The sequence below is a fragment of the Astatotilapia calliptera genome, chromosome 19, assembly GCF_900246225.1.
Source record: "Astatotilapia calliptera chromosome 19, fAstCal1.2, whole genome shotgun sequence".
In the NCBI taxonomy this organism is placed as follows: Eukaryota; Metazoa; Chordata; class Actinopteri; order Cichliformes; family Cichlidae; genus Astatotilapia; species Astatotilapia calliptera.
Window position 1 is genome coordinate 13,189,693 of NC_039320.1, and position 14,606 is coordinate 13,204,298.

At 39.9% G+C, this 14,606-nt stretch overlaps 1 long non-coding RNA gene across 1 annotated transcript; it reads right to left on the minus strand.

Annotated features, from left to right (window-relative positions):
• Positions 1-12,466: 12,466 nt before the first annotated feature.
• Positions 12,467-13,161, minus strand: LOC113012602 (uncharacterized). Its single transcript, XR_003270724.1, has 2 exons — positions 12,716-13,161; positions 12,467-12,636 (listed from the first exon to the last, which is right to left on the minus strand). It is a non-coding gene; the product is annotated as an uncharacterized LOC113012602 (long non-coding RNA).
• Positions 13,162-14,606: the final 1,445 nt, after the last annotated feature.

Sequence of the window (14,606 nt, forward strand, 5' to 3'; positions counted from 1 at the left end):
TCCAGTCCGAACGACATTCCAATGTCATTGCTGTATATCCTGGTAGTGTGGATCAGTGAATCGATGTCTCGTTCACTCTTGGCATACAGCTTGATGTCATCCATGTACAGGAGGTGGCTGACAACTGCTCCGTTCCGTAGTCGGTATCCGTAGCCAGTCTTGTTAATGATCTCACTGAGGGGGTTCAGGCCTATGCAGAACAGCAGTGGGGACAGAGCATCTCCTTGGTAGATCCCGCACTTGATGGTGACTTGTGCTATGGGCTTGGAGTTGGCCTCTAGTGTTGTACGCCACATCCCCATTGAGTTCCTGATGAAGGCTCTTAGGGTCCCATTGATCTTGTACAATTCTAGGCATTCCAGTATCCAGCTGTGGGGCATTGAGTCATAGGCCTTCTTGTAATCAATCCAGGCAGTGCACAGGTTGGTCAGTCTGGTCTTGCAGTCTCGGCTGATTGTTCGGTCTACCAGTAGCTGGTGTTTTGCGCCTCTGGTATTCTTGCCAATTCCTTTCTGTGTCCCGCTCATGTATTGACCCATGTGCCTGTTCATCTTAGCCGATATGATGCCTGACAGGAGCTTCCATGTAGTACTGAGGCAGGTTATTGGACGGTAGTTGGAGGGGACCGGTCCCTTCTTGGGGTCCTTGGGGATCAGGACCGTCCGGCCTTCAGTTAGCCATTCCGGGTGTCTCTCGTTAACTAGCAGCTGGTTCATTTGTGCTGCCAGACGCTCGTGGAGTGCAGTCAGCTTCTTCAGCCAGTAGGCGTGAACCATGTCGGGCCCTGGTGCTGTCCAACTCTTCATACTGGAGACCCTTTCTTGGATATCTGCCACTGTGATGGTTACTGGACCCTGTTCAGGGAGGTCGCTGTGGTCTGCCCTCAGATCCTCTAGCCACTGAGCATTGCTGTTATGGGTTGCATCCTTCTCCCATATGCTCTTCCAGTATTGTTCCGTCTCCAGCCTTGGTGGTGCTGTTCTCTTATTGTTCCCTTGCCACTGAGAGTACACCTTTGCTGGTTCTGTGGAGAACAGCTGGTTTATTCTCCTGCCTTCTATCTCTGTGGTGTACCTCCTCAAGCGGCTGGCCAAGGCTGTGAGTCTTTGCTTGGCAGTTTCCAAGGCCTCAGGTATGGACAGCTTGCTGTATTTCTTAGGCACCTTATTTGTCGCACCTTGCTGCAACTCCGTTAGTTGGCTAACCTCCCTCCGTGCTACTTTGATCTTGCCCTCTAGCCTCCTTCTCCATGGAGGGTACTGCCCCTTGTCGCTGTTCAACTTGTAGCCAAGCATCTCACTAATCACTGCTGCCGTATTGTAGATCAGCTTGTTAGTGTCGGTAATCGTGGTTGTAGGTATTGCCCGTAGTGCTGCATTAACATCATCTAGCAGACCTTCTGAGGGTACTTCACGTAATCTTGGTAACCGGCTACGGGGGATCCAGGTTTCAAGCTTGGCCATGATCCTATTTTTCAGGTCAGTTCCTCTCGCACTCAACGAGAGGAACTCTCGTTATATATATATATATATATATATATATATATATATATATATATATATATATATATATATATATATTGTGTTATACGTATATGTGTATATACGTATATGTGTATATATATGTGTATATATACGTATATGTGTATATATATATACGTATATGTGTATATAGTGTATATATATATACGTATATGTGTATATAGTGTATATATATATACGTATATGTGTATATAGTGTATATATATATACGTATATGTGTATATATATATATATATATATATATATATATATATATACGTATATATATATATATATATATATATACGTATATATATATATATGTATATATATATACACATACACACATATATGTATATATTAGTGCTGTCAAAATTATCGCATTAATTGTTAAGATCAACGCGAAATGTTTAATGCATTAAAAAAATTTAACGTTGATTTTGTTTTTTTTATTAATTTCCTGTAATCTAAGACCTTTAAATTCATGAGCACCTCTGGAGGAGGGGGCAACAGTGTGCTATGCTGGCGTTTGGCCTGACAGAAATGATTAGAAGAAGAAGAAGAAGTGACACCATGCTACTATCTAGCTAACACTAGCTAACACACGCAAGCATGGACGAGGGCGGACTTTTGGGTGGAAAGTTTCTCTTTAAGAAGTTGCCTGATGGCTTGTTGGACAAAACGAGAGTAAGATGCACAATTTGCAACGCTGAATTCAAGTACCACAGAAGCAGTTCATCACTGGCGTATCACCTGAGAGCAAAACACCCAACTGAATCCACCTCTACGGGACCTCGCCAGTCTACGCTTCAGGAGTATGGTGCTTGTGGACGAATAACAAAAAATGTGAGAGAAAAGGTAACCAATTCCTTGGTTGTTTGGATAGCTAAAAACTGCCGACCAGTTAGCATACTAGAAGATGATGGACTGAGAGAAGTCATTCGTGCTGCATCAGGAGATGAGTGTTACAATCTGCCCTCGAGAGGAACCATTGTGTTGAGACTGCACACTTTGTATGGGGACCAGAGGGCTCAGCAGTCCAGCAAGCTTGTGCAAGTAAGGAATGTCGCTCTCACCGGAGACCACTGGACTTCGGTGAACAACGATAATTACTTAAAATATAAAGAATAAAAAAATGTAATTGGAGCCAGGCTATTAATAAAGTAATTGAGATTAATCGCAATTAATAACAGAAAATTGTGAGATTAGTTAGTTAATTTTTTTTAATCTATTGACAGCACTAGTGTATATATATATGTATATACATATATATCATAATAATCTGACAATACATATAATATTGGCCATATTATATTTACATTACCACAGTGAGATGATTTTAGTCTCATGAACAACATTAGCTAATTGTTATTTACTAACTAATCTTAAATGACTGTTCAGCACAGAAATGAAGCCCAACAATCATGTTTTACAGTCATGTGGTCTCAGCCTCAGATACTCAACTAATCAAAGCGATGTCATGACAAAAATGAATGACCAACAAAACATTTTTTTCTCCTTCATTTCTGTCACACAATGCTGTCTGAAACGTTTCTCACGGTTAGTATCATGGTTGCTAGGCAACCTGAACAGTGTGACGAAGGCTAGACCGTCCCATTTCACAACCCTCTCACTTCCGCACTTCTCGTACTTATAGTACGCACTGTACGTAGTACACGTACTGCGCGTACTTCAAGCATGCAGACCTTGAATTGGGACACAGCCATTGTGTGTCTGATTAGCATCACAAGGGACTGTCCTTCTTTATCCTCTCCACCACAGACTTCAGCCACTGAAAATAGAGATCTGGCAACTTCAGAAGTTTTCTAATGACACTGCAGTGGTTTGATTCATCAGGGAGGGTGATGAGAAAGAGTACTGGGTGGAATCCTTTTTCACATGGTGTGAGCAAAGTCATCTGCAGCATAGTGACAAAAAACAAAGAATTGATTGTGCAGGAAACCATGAAACCTGTAATCCCTGTTTCAATTCAATGTGGACAATACATTGGAGGAATATAAATACCTTGGAGTACACAGTGATGATTAACTGGACTGGGTTAAAAACAGCACTGCACTCTACAGGAAGGGTCAGTGTTGTCTCTATTTTCTGAGGCGGCTGAGGTCTTTTAAAATTTGTCAAACAATGTGTAACACTTCTGGAGTCGTTACAGTATACTAGGACCAGTTAGGTTCGACTACTAGAGCAGTAATGAGTGTAGCATGTAATAAAGACCACAGACCAGTAAATACGTTTAAATTGCCGGCTTATTATTTTGTGAAGACAGGGAATAGACAGTTATAGACACATTACATAAAACATTCAATATCACACATTTAAGAAAACAAGGTTTTTCTTTCCCCCCTTTTAGTTCAGTATGTTCTGTCAGTTCATCCTATTTATCTCAAAACCTTTTATTTGGCTTTAGAAGGATGTTATTTTCAACCTAGGTTATTGTTTTATTTATTTCAAGTTCTAAGTTCAAGTTTATCCTTTGATCTATTTGCATTAACACTGTGTTATTTTAAATCAAGTTCAGTTCTTTAGGCCCAAGATTTAATTTAATCTTGGTCTAGGTTCACCTTTAAATTCTCAACCAGTTCTTATTTTGTTTTAACCCAACAAAATTATTTACATTTCCATTAACACCATTACAGCATTAAAATGTAAGGTTGACCAAAATAAATTACAAAAATAAATAAATAAATGTAAAACTGAAAACAATTCAGCAAAAGGCTGAATAAATCCCTTAAACAAACAAATAAACAAAATAAAGTTGTCTTTGTGTCCTTTAACTATTAGTCCTGGAATTACTCCGAATGATTATCCAGTGCTTTGAAAAGTCCGCTGTTCTTTTGCAGAGGTGTATGGATTAATCCTACCAGTTTTATCAGCGAAAGAGCTCAACGTCCAGCAGGGGGCGTTTTCCTTTTTCCTGCTCGGTACAGTTCAATGGGTCCGTGGGTGGCTCGCCATCTTGTTTCTCGCTCAGCGGATCAAACTCCGATTCTAGCTCAGCATTTCCCGATCCAAACCTTAATGGCCTACCATAACAACAAAATAAAGTGCATAAACATTCGAAAATAACACACGGGTAGCCCTTAAATAACAGTAAAAGTCAGTTTTTTCCAGCTTATTTAGCCGTAAATGAGGTGACGCTAATATGGCGCGCTGAAACACCGTCAAAGGCCTTTGAACTGCAGCCTGTGTGTCGTTTAAGCACGAATCCACCGTTTTTAACATAAAACAACATAAATCTGCTACCTTGGCTCTCCATTTGCATGAAATGAGCAATATAATACAACAAAAATTTCTTGCATGAAATAAAAGACAATTTCTGAACTCACCAAGTCCCGTTCGGTTATGTTCACAACGTCACCAAGGCAAGGACAGGTCGGAAAAACAAAAATACATTCTCCAGAGTACAAAAATGGCTTTAAGTAGATTTTTGGCTTATTTTTACTATTTTTTCACTCATTTAAGCAGCAGCTCTGCAAGGACTGTCTGCATTTCTCCCTCTCAAGCATCAAAAAAAAGGGAACAACCCGATTGGGTGTGGCTAATCACAGGAGTCACGCTGCAGCGTGCCCTTTCACAATAAGAGTCTCAACACATATTTTAGCCATTTTACCTGAATTAACATAAAACACCATGAATTAGCAAGTTCTGTACCCTTTTAACATGTTTTTAAACACAAATGAAATCCTATACCATGAATTATATCATTGCTGATGTTTTTAATGAATTTTCTAACCATTATGATCTATTTATTGACTATTTATCACCTGTAATATATTTCTTATGACTGTTTTTACTAACAGGCTTTTATTTGTTGTTAGCTATGTTAACCAGGGTTACAAATGCTCAATATTTTCTATGAGTCTGTTGTGATCAGTGACATCCTGTATGCTATTGCAGGCTGGGCAGCAGATTGAGGGTCGCAGATGCCAACAGACTCAATAAACTGATTCGCAAGCCCAGTGATGTTGTGGGGATGGAGCTGGACTCCCTTAAGGTGGTGCTGGAGAGGTGGATGTTGTCCAAGATAAGGGCAATGCTGGACAATAATATCTCCCACCCACTCAATGACATAAAAATGCCCCACTGTATATAGTATACAGTATACAGTGGGGCATCTTAAGTATGTTGTGGTGCGAGTGGATGTGGATGTGGACTGAGAGCTGAGAGCCTAATATGTTACTGTGAGGAGTTTGGTGTTAATATCACATATGTGTCAGTAAAATCTGTTTTTGTTTGCTTGTTTTTTTAGTAACTCTAAACAATATTTGTTCGTATAAAGTACATCAGGGTTTTGAATGACACATATTGTTTAAAGTTCAAGACAAGATGCCCTTTTATTATTTGAAAGTAAAATGCTTAAGTTTGTCTAAAGTGTAGTGCCTGAGGCAAAGGGAAAATTAAATTGTCTGCCATACAATCCTCAAGGTGGCTGCTGATACAGTATGTGAATGATGTTTTTATCTTTGCGAGTTTCTTGCTTTATCTCTACTTATTTGTGATCTCATGACGATGACTCACATTTGCATGTCTCCTGAAGGACCTGTCTTGTTTGGGCCCTTATTTTTGGGTAAACCTTCCAACACGTTTCCGTATAGGGACAGCGATGTGGTAATTGCCTTGCAGTTCAAAGCTTAAGAAAACAGAATTCTTCTATAATCACATTCAAGAAACTTCCATGCACAGGGAACTTTTGGACACTTTTGTTCAGTTTATGTTGGGTATAATGTCCCTTTTGATCACTGGTAAAATAAAACCATAACACATCTGCGTGGGTTCACAAATTACACTAAGTTGCTGGAGTGTCTGCAGTCTACAGTTTGTGTTTCAGCTCATAGTCCATCTGTCCCTCTGCTGTAATAAGCCACTTCACTGTGAGCTATTGAGTGCGTCATTGACAGGCCACTGTTAGCTGGGCCAAAGATCTGCAAGGGTGCTGTGACTCACTGGTCACCAATAGAGGTCAATGAAAGTCACAGTTTAAATAATGGCACTCTAATGGACAATCAAAGCAAGCAATAAGACAAAAAGTCAGTTCTTTTTGGCTCTGTGAACACAGTAGAGGAAAAGCACCAAGCTGAAATTTTATGGTTTATATTAAAGACATGGAGCTACATTTTAAATATGATCAGACTAATGGAAATTTATTCAACCTTTATGAGTGATAATAAAAAGCCAGTTCAATGTTTTATGTGGTCACCAGTGACTCGGTAACAAATTACATTTTGTAATCTCCCCGTAATGTTATTTAATAGACATATAATGGACACATACCTCAATTGCAGTATGAGAGTTGAAGAATGTCCAAGTCCACTGATTTGACTTTGAGTCTGCAGCTATCTGTAGAGAACAAACGGACCAATGAATTTGCCTTAATAGTAAAGAAAAAAAAAAGAATGATTATGAATGTAACCTACACATAACCACTGACTGGACTCTGTCACACAAGGCTAGAGACTGCTCAGCAACCAGACTAAGGCTTCACTGGAGCTCTGACTGTGGAGTCTGTGAGGTGGAGATGGGGAGGAGATGGGTTGCATTAATGGGAGAATGACAGAGAGCACAGATTTAACCCACGTAAAGTGGAGGCTGATTGGCTCAAAAAAGGCAGGAAAGAAGAAAAGGCAAGACTGTACAAGAGTAACCACGCCAATACTGAGATCAACAGCGTGGGAAAGTGGTAGTGATGTAAAGAACAGAAAAGATTCCGGATTTACTTTGTCATTCAGCATCTCAAAATGTCGTTTTTGAGAAAGCTTAAAATTACATTGCACAAGCTCACATAAGAACATATAAAAGACATCAGTACAAAGTTTTAAAAGAGGCAAGTATAATAAATAAAGAAATATAAAGTTAGTGGTACATATTTAAAAACACAAATAAAATATTATTCAATTGTTGCACAAGAGAAATGTTGATTGTTGATACGTTTTTGTTGACAGATTTATTGAGAGTAATAATCTACAGAACAGCAGCCTAACATGTAGGAAAGCAGGCAGATGAGTGATTACAAATCTTCCTTATCGTGCTTAACCTTAAGCTTAATTTAATCAGTGCAGGTAATCATTGCCGTTCATGCAAATTAATTCCTTTCATGTAAATTCATCAACCCACACCTGTAGATTTCAGTACCACTCTTGTGGTAGCTACACAAACTTTGTTTACTATCAGTTATTTTTTGGCTGTGTTGCCATTGAAAACTGTCAATGGATTACTTTAACGCTCAAGGAATCTTTAAAACCAGAAGATTCTGAGACAAGTTCTGAAGCCTCTGCACTCCTGTCCCTTTAGATTCTTGTACAATATCATAAGCCTTTGATTATTGAAAAAAAATGTTAAGCCATCATAACAAGGGTCAGAAAAGGAAGTGTGCAACAGGATCTAGCAATTATATCTCCAAACCAGAGGCATATAAAAAGAAATCCCAGTGGTGATGCTGGTGGTGGTGATGAAGATAAAATGGAGACTTGGATGAGGTGACTTGCAAGAGGTGAACATGGGGATAAGGTGTGTTGCACAAAGGAGTAGGAGATGAGCAGTGCGATTTAAAGTACACCGAGCAGAAGGTGGGGAGAAAGATGATTAGACAACATCAAAGATGTCAGCATTTAGTTTTACAGTGCAGGAAAGTGGAAGTGATTTAGTCTTCACAATTTTATGATGTGGAACATTATTCTGAAAAATGTACCACAATTTATAGACACATTGTGCACATTGGTTAACCTCTGACCAGCTTTACTCCTGAGAAACTCTGCTTAAGATTCTCTTTTTATGCCCATTAAATTTACTGACCTGTTGCCAATATACTAATTACTTCCAAAATGTTTCTTGAACTGTTACTTGGAGTAAACGATCCATTTACGGTTCCATCCTTTTTTCTCCCCATTTCAACTTTTAGGATATGTTGCTACCAACAAATTAAAATGACTTATTTTTTTAATTAAAATGGTATACTTTCAGTAGAAAATGTGAATAATTTAGACCATTGTTATAACTGTTACCAGTGAGAAATTATTGAAAAAGGTGGCGTATTTATAAAAGTCAATATTTCAACATATATCTCTGTAAACATGCTTGCATGCTACAGTTATGGCTAAATGCTACAATCAGTCAAGCTTTAGGCAAATAAAAAAAGAGCTTGGCTAAAATAATCAAGAGGACATATTACATCCAGTAACTGGAGTGAATTGCTTACATTTTATCACAATGTTATATACATAGCTTTCTATGGATTCAAGAAATGTAGCGAGAGTATGAAAAGAACATAATGTTTAAGAAGTTTAGAGCTGAAACAGTCTTCTTTGTAATAGTTGTCATACAGAAAAACAAACTTGTACTTTCATCTGTCAAAACACCATTTTATACAATAAATTTTCCATATAGTAAGAAAGACACTCATTACAAAGGAACTGCAATTCTCCATGGTGATTGTCTGTAAAAGCAGCTGAAAGGATAAACAAAAAGTAAATTAACAGCAAATGCAGTCTGCTTTAGCAGCAGTATATTCAGCAGGAAGAAAAATTAATTACGAATGGAACAGAGTGTATATCTTCTTCAGCATAGGAATGAGCCTTGGCACTCAGTTGTAGTTCAGTGGAAATGCAGACACTAATTTAGTTTTGTAATTGAGAAGTCATACATTGAAAGTTTGAGCATCTAAAATTTAATCAAAGCACTCAAGTGGAATACTTAATATTAGATATTATGGGAGAGAATGTGGATAAGAATCATATCCACATCCAGTTATATGTATTTTTGCTTATAATCTTTGGTTGTAAATTCAAAACATCTTCTGCCAGTATCAGTCTCTGACTGACAGTTTACATCGGCTTTGAAATATTCAGTATGTCTGACCCAGACTTCTCCAATGCATATATGAGACGATTCTAAGGTAACTGGGAAAAGTCAGTGTTAAGTCGACTGTGAAAAGACCAAGTCAAGTCTAGAGTTATGAAAACAAATCTGTGTCAGGGCCTAAACCATCTTTAGCTCACATCACTCAGAATAAGTCCTGCCCTGAGGCATTCAAGAAAAGCTCATCTGAAATAATGATGGGGTCCACAGCAGGACCCAATACAGACAGCTTCAAAATTCAAAAGTTTAATTGGGAAACAGGGAAATGGAGTTATTAGTCAGGTCTTATCAATTCATCCCAGTCATTTTAAAAACCAAGACAATAAGTCAACTCTATAAGGCTTAAGTCTGTCTCAAAAAGTCTTAATAAGTTGATTGTGGTTTGACAAGCAGTTCTCCTTTTGGATACTAAGTATAAAAGCAATAAGCAATTAAAATATTTTTATTATAAGTATTTCAGAATTGTTTAGTATTATTAGCTAGCAATACTGTATCTTACAATGAACATGTCCACCATGAATACCATATGTTTGTTAATAATAGCAGTGAGATCTGATTCCAGAGTATCAATTTAAGTAACAGTGAGTATTAAAGAACACGAGGAGAGAATGAAAATGGTGAAAAGGAGTAAAACATGCAGCATACATAATAAGAAAGCAGTTATTCCAAACAGCCAATACAGGCCCTTGCTTTTGTAGATATATTACTTGATGCCTTTGTTTCCGTTCATGACACCTGTTTGAAGTTACAAAATGTTAGACATGAACAATGACGGATAGGTTTGTCCACTCAAAGGCTAAGCTGTCACCCCAGGAAAGGTAAGCTCTTTATCTTCTAATGACTCAATTTCCTCTGTCTTCCAGCGAGGAGGTGGGCCAACACCCAGTAGTAAATGATAATTTGGATGACTGTTGACATCTTGATAAAACAGGGGGTATGGTGGGATTCAGGAGTTAGCTGTGCTGGTGGGGAGTTTTAAGATGACATGATCAAAGTCAACCTTTAGTATTATAGCACTGGGGATGTGTTTTGTCCGGGGCTGGAAAGCATTGTAAGTTGCCATCATTTTATTTCACAGTTTTTGCTGAATCACTGACTCTGTAAGTAACTGCCCCATAAAAAAAATCGAATAACCCTCACTGGGCTGAAAAAGTGTCCTTTATAAAACCTGGAGTTTGGAAGAAAAAGACACTGAAAAAAAAGTGTAGGCAGCTCACCAGGTTCTTAATGGAAATGCAGCCAAACATATGCTCACAGGGATGAAGGCAAACATATTTCACATGAAAACAGCTTCCATACATGAACAATTTCATCGAACGCTCAGAAGAAAATTCAAGGCGAAGAAGACAGAGGGAGAAGCAGTGTAAAAGAACACCTCAATTCAAAGTCTACATTAAATGAGTAAGTGTGGAAGGGAAAAATGCTCTCAATATGATAAATGCTCCCTTGTCCACTGAACACAATTTAGAAATCATTTAGCGCTTTACCATATCCCTGAGGGGGGTAAGATAATTGCATATAGGAAATATATTCAGTTTATGTAAAATCTATAAATAAATAGAGCTCTTTAGCTATGAGACAGGAAAAAGCCTTATATAGTCCTACATTAATATGTCCCTACAGCACAGTTAAGAAAGTACGCTTGAATAAAACAGACATAGCCAACTGTCTGGGCAATATGATACCTGTCATAACTGTTGACAGCAAAGTCATTTTAGCAGAGACAGAATTTGATTCGAAATGTAGCTTTACTAAGATGGAGCAAGTTGACTGATATGCAGAGCTTAGTGCTGGATTTATTGATTTTCACTCATCGTAATTCAGCACTTTAAAGAGCATTAGCATCTCAGTCCATTCCCCACTGTTCTGCCGGTTAGACGTGGTTATCTGGGCTGTGTGCTACTGCTTTCACAGACTACCATCTGGCTGTAAAAAGATACTTCTCCCATGCCTGCAGAATTATAGGAAATTTGGTTGCAGTGTTACTGTAATGGCCAAAATTTGTAAGTAATAATTACTTTGCAAATTTTAAGCAGTGAACCATGAATGAGCTTTTTAATACAGTTAGGTCCATAAATATTTGGACAGAGGCAACTTTGTTCTAATTTTAGTTCTGTAGATTACCACAATCGATTTTAACTGAAACCACTCATTGAAGTGCAGATTTTCAGCTTTAATTCAATGGGCTGAACAAAAAGGTAGCATAGAAATGTGAGGAACTAAAGCATTTTTTAACAAAATTCCTTAATTTCAGGGGGCTCAAAAGTATTCATGTTTTGCAAAAATGTAACTGTGGCAGTAAGGACAGACCTGACTGCATATTTCACTCTTTCAACACTTTATTCCCGGTTGCTGATCTTTCAGCTCTCGCCAGCCACACATACACAACAACAACAACCAACTCCTCAAGTCCCGGCACGTTTAATAGACGAGGCATGATGAGCTGATCGAGCTCAGGTGTGTCCGCCTCCCCCACAACCGCGCCACAAACCAAGCCACACCACATTCCCCCATCGCGGCAGGTATGAGTGGGATCAATGGGCTGACCGCATTTGCTGCGGTGGAGGTGAACAGATGGCTTCGGGTGCCGACCGCGTGTCCAGGAGCGGTGACAGAGCTGGACTGGAGGCCACCTGTGCGGCATGCAGCAGTGCAGCAGGTGTGGATGTGAGCCAAGGCTAACAGGTGGCTTGGCAGGCATTGGTCCCTCAGGTGCCACAAAATCCGGCTCGGGCTAAGCAGACCCCACTGGTGCGGTGACCTCTGGCTCGGGCAGAGAGGGACCAGGTGGCACACTGACCTCTGGCGAAAACATGGCAGGTTCCTCCCGTGCGCTGACCTCCGGACTGGCGTGGGGGATGCTTCCCTCTCCTATGCGGTCGAGGAACGCCAGTGGGGTCGGCAGCGGTGTTGACCAGGAGCTGCCAGACTCGCTATCAGTTGCATCTGGTGCTCGGACCTGCTCCCTCCGTGTGGCCACCAGCTCAGCCACCATTCAGACCAGTACTGTCACGGCGACGGATGGCCGGTACTGAATAGGACCCAGGTGCAGGAACCCAGAGCGGAGACGGTAGTTGATTTAATAGTTTATTACGGTTAAGTGCAAGGGGAACAACAAAAAAAGGGAAATGTGGCAAAGACAGAAAATGACGAGACGTGGAGCCTTGGTGTGGCGTGCCCAGGGGAACGTGGCGAGGGAACGAGGCCTGAGAAGTGGAACGGAGCTGAGTGGGGAACAGTCACACTGAGGGGAGAGGATATAGAAGTTAGGCAGGTAGTGAAGGCAGCTCAGAAGTGGCCAGTATAAGAGCAGCAATTCTTACTTTGCAGTTAGGGACCTGGAGTGTTTGAGAGGGGGATGATGAAGATCCAGGGAGGCTGAGTGGCGTGGAAAGGCTGACCTGAGATCCGGGGCTCCAGATGGAGTGTGATGGCAGGAGGGCAGGCAGGTGAGGCACAGAGGGATTTCCAAAATGATCACTAGGTATTCCGAGTCCGGAGGTGGAGTGAGCTAGGGTGGGTACAGCGACTGTAGCACAAAAGAGTCTTAGTTAGTAAGATGAATCACAGCGAGAACTTGAAACACAAGACCTGTTACCAACATGGGTTGATGACGAACTGGCAGTGAGTGAACATCGATGTGTGGTTTAAATCCCTCTGGCTTGATAGCCTGCAATAGGCTCCAGGTGTGCAGGAGCTGGCCCTGCCCAGGGGCGGATCCCAGGTCAGTTCAGGAGCCTAATGGAAACTCCAGCCACCCACCGTAGACCATGACAAGTACCTCCCCTGGCTAGTCGTAGTTCTGCTGTTCCACGTCCCAAGTTTCGGCACCAATGTGGCAGTAAGGACGGGCCCCACCACATATTTCAGTCTTTCAACTAGTGATGTGCCAATCATGAATGAATCGTTCAACACTCAAGAATCACTTTACTGACTCGTGAATCATGATTCACAAGCCCAACTGACTCATTCACTGACTCATCCCTGTTGCTGTTAGCAAACTAATTTCATTAGTAGAAATATATCTAGCTTATAATTAAAATTGTGGGGAAAAAACAACAGCCAGTTTCTTAACATAAACATTTCTGCTCTGAACTGGAAGAAAAAACCCTGATATACTAATAAAATTAAATAAAAATAAATAAAATAAATGTTCCCTTTAGAAATCTTAATTTTTTTGCTCTTTTTTGCTCTATAAAAATAGTTGGTTCTCTTTTTCAATCACTCATCTTAGCAGTAGGATATACATGAAAAGAGACTCAAATGATCCAAAAATCCGATTCATTTTGGTGAGTGACTCATTCAAACTTGATTGAATTTACCATCACTGCTTTCAACACTTTTTATTCCTGGTTGCTGCTCTTTCCGCTTTGTCCACCTCCCCCACAACCACACCACGAACCACGCCCGCCATAGTAATGCTTTGCTCTAGTTTTCCAAATCTTATCCAAGACTGGTGATGAGAACAAGAACACATTTCAAACATCTCTGATCAACAGTTCAACACTGAGTATTATTAATTTAACTGTGTATGTCACTTTCAGGAAAAAGTTTGAAAAATACCATCTCCCAATGGGTCTAATATAATATGCCTTAATGGTCCAAATATGCCTTCATTTTGCTGAAGGAAAAAATAAAACACCATGGCTGAGATTATTCTCTCTGGTGTTATAAACAAGCATATTATCCAGACATCCATGAAAGAGAGGACTTTTGAGATCCATACATTTTAGAAGTTAGTTGAGACAAAATGCCCTGCTCTGCTTGCTGTAATTTGGGTACTCTCATTTAGGCGATTTTGTTCCATATGTAAACAATAATTAAAAATAATTAAGCAGGGTTTGTAGGGTTGATGAGATTCCCCTAATTGATACAGAGTGCTCTGCCATACCACAGTTAACTTCAGCAGTATGTTTGGGCTAATATACAGTAAACACAGCACACATGGAGGGTTCTCAGTGAGATACAGAACTTGCAAGTCTATTATGATCCAACAAGTAGAAGACACTGAAAATGGACTAAATTGCATACACAAAAGTGTCTGATATAGATTCTCAACATAACAAATTGGTATCCTGCTGCATAGTTTCAGTTTCATTTCATTGATTTCCTTCAAAAAAATCATAACCCTAAACTTGATATCCATACCAAAGTCTTAATACACCAAACAGTGATTTGTCTTTTTAGTGATTTGTCGAGTATGCCACGCGCCCT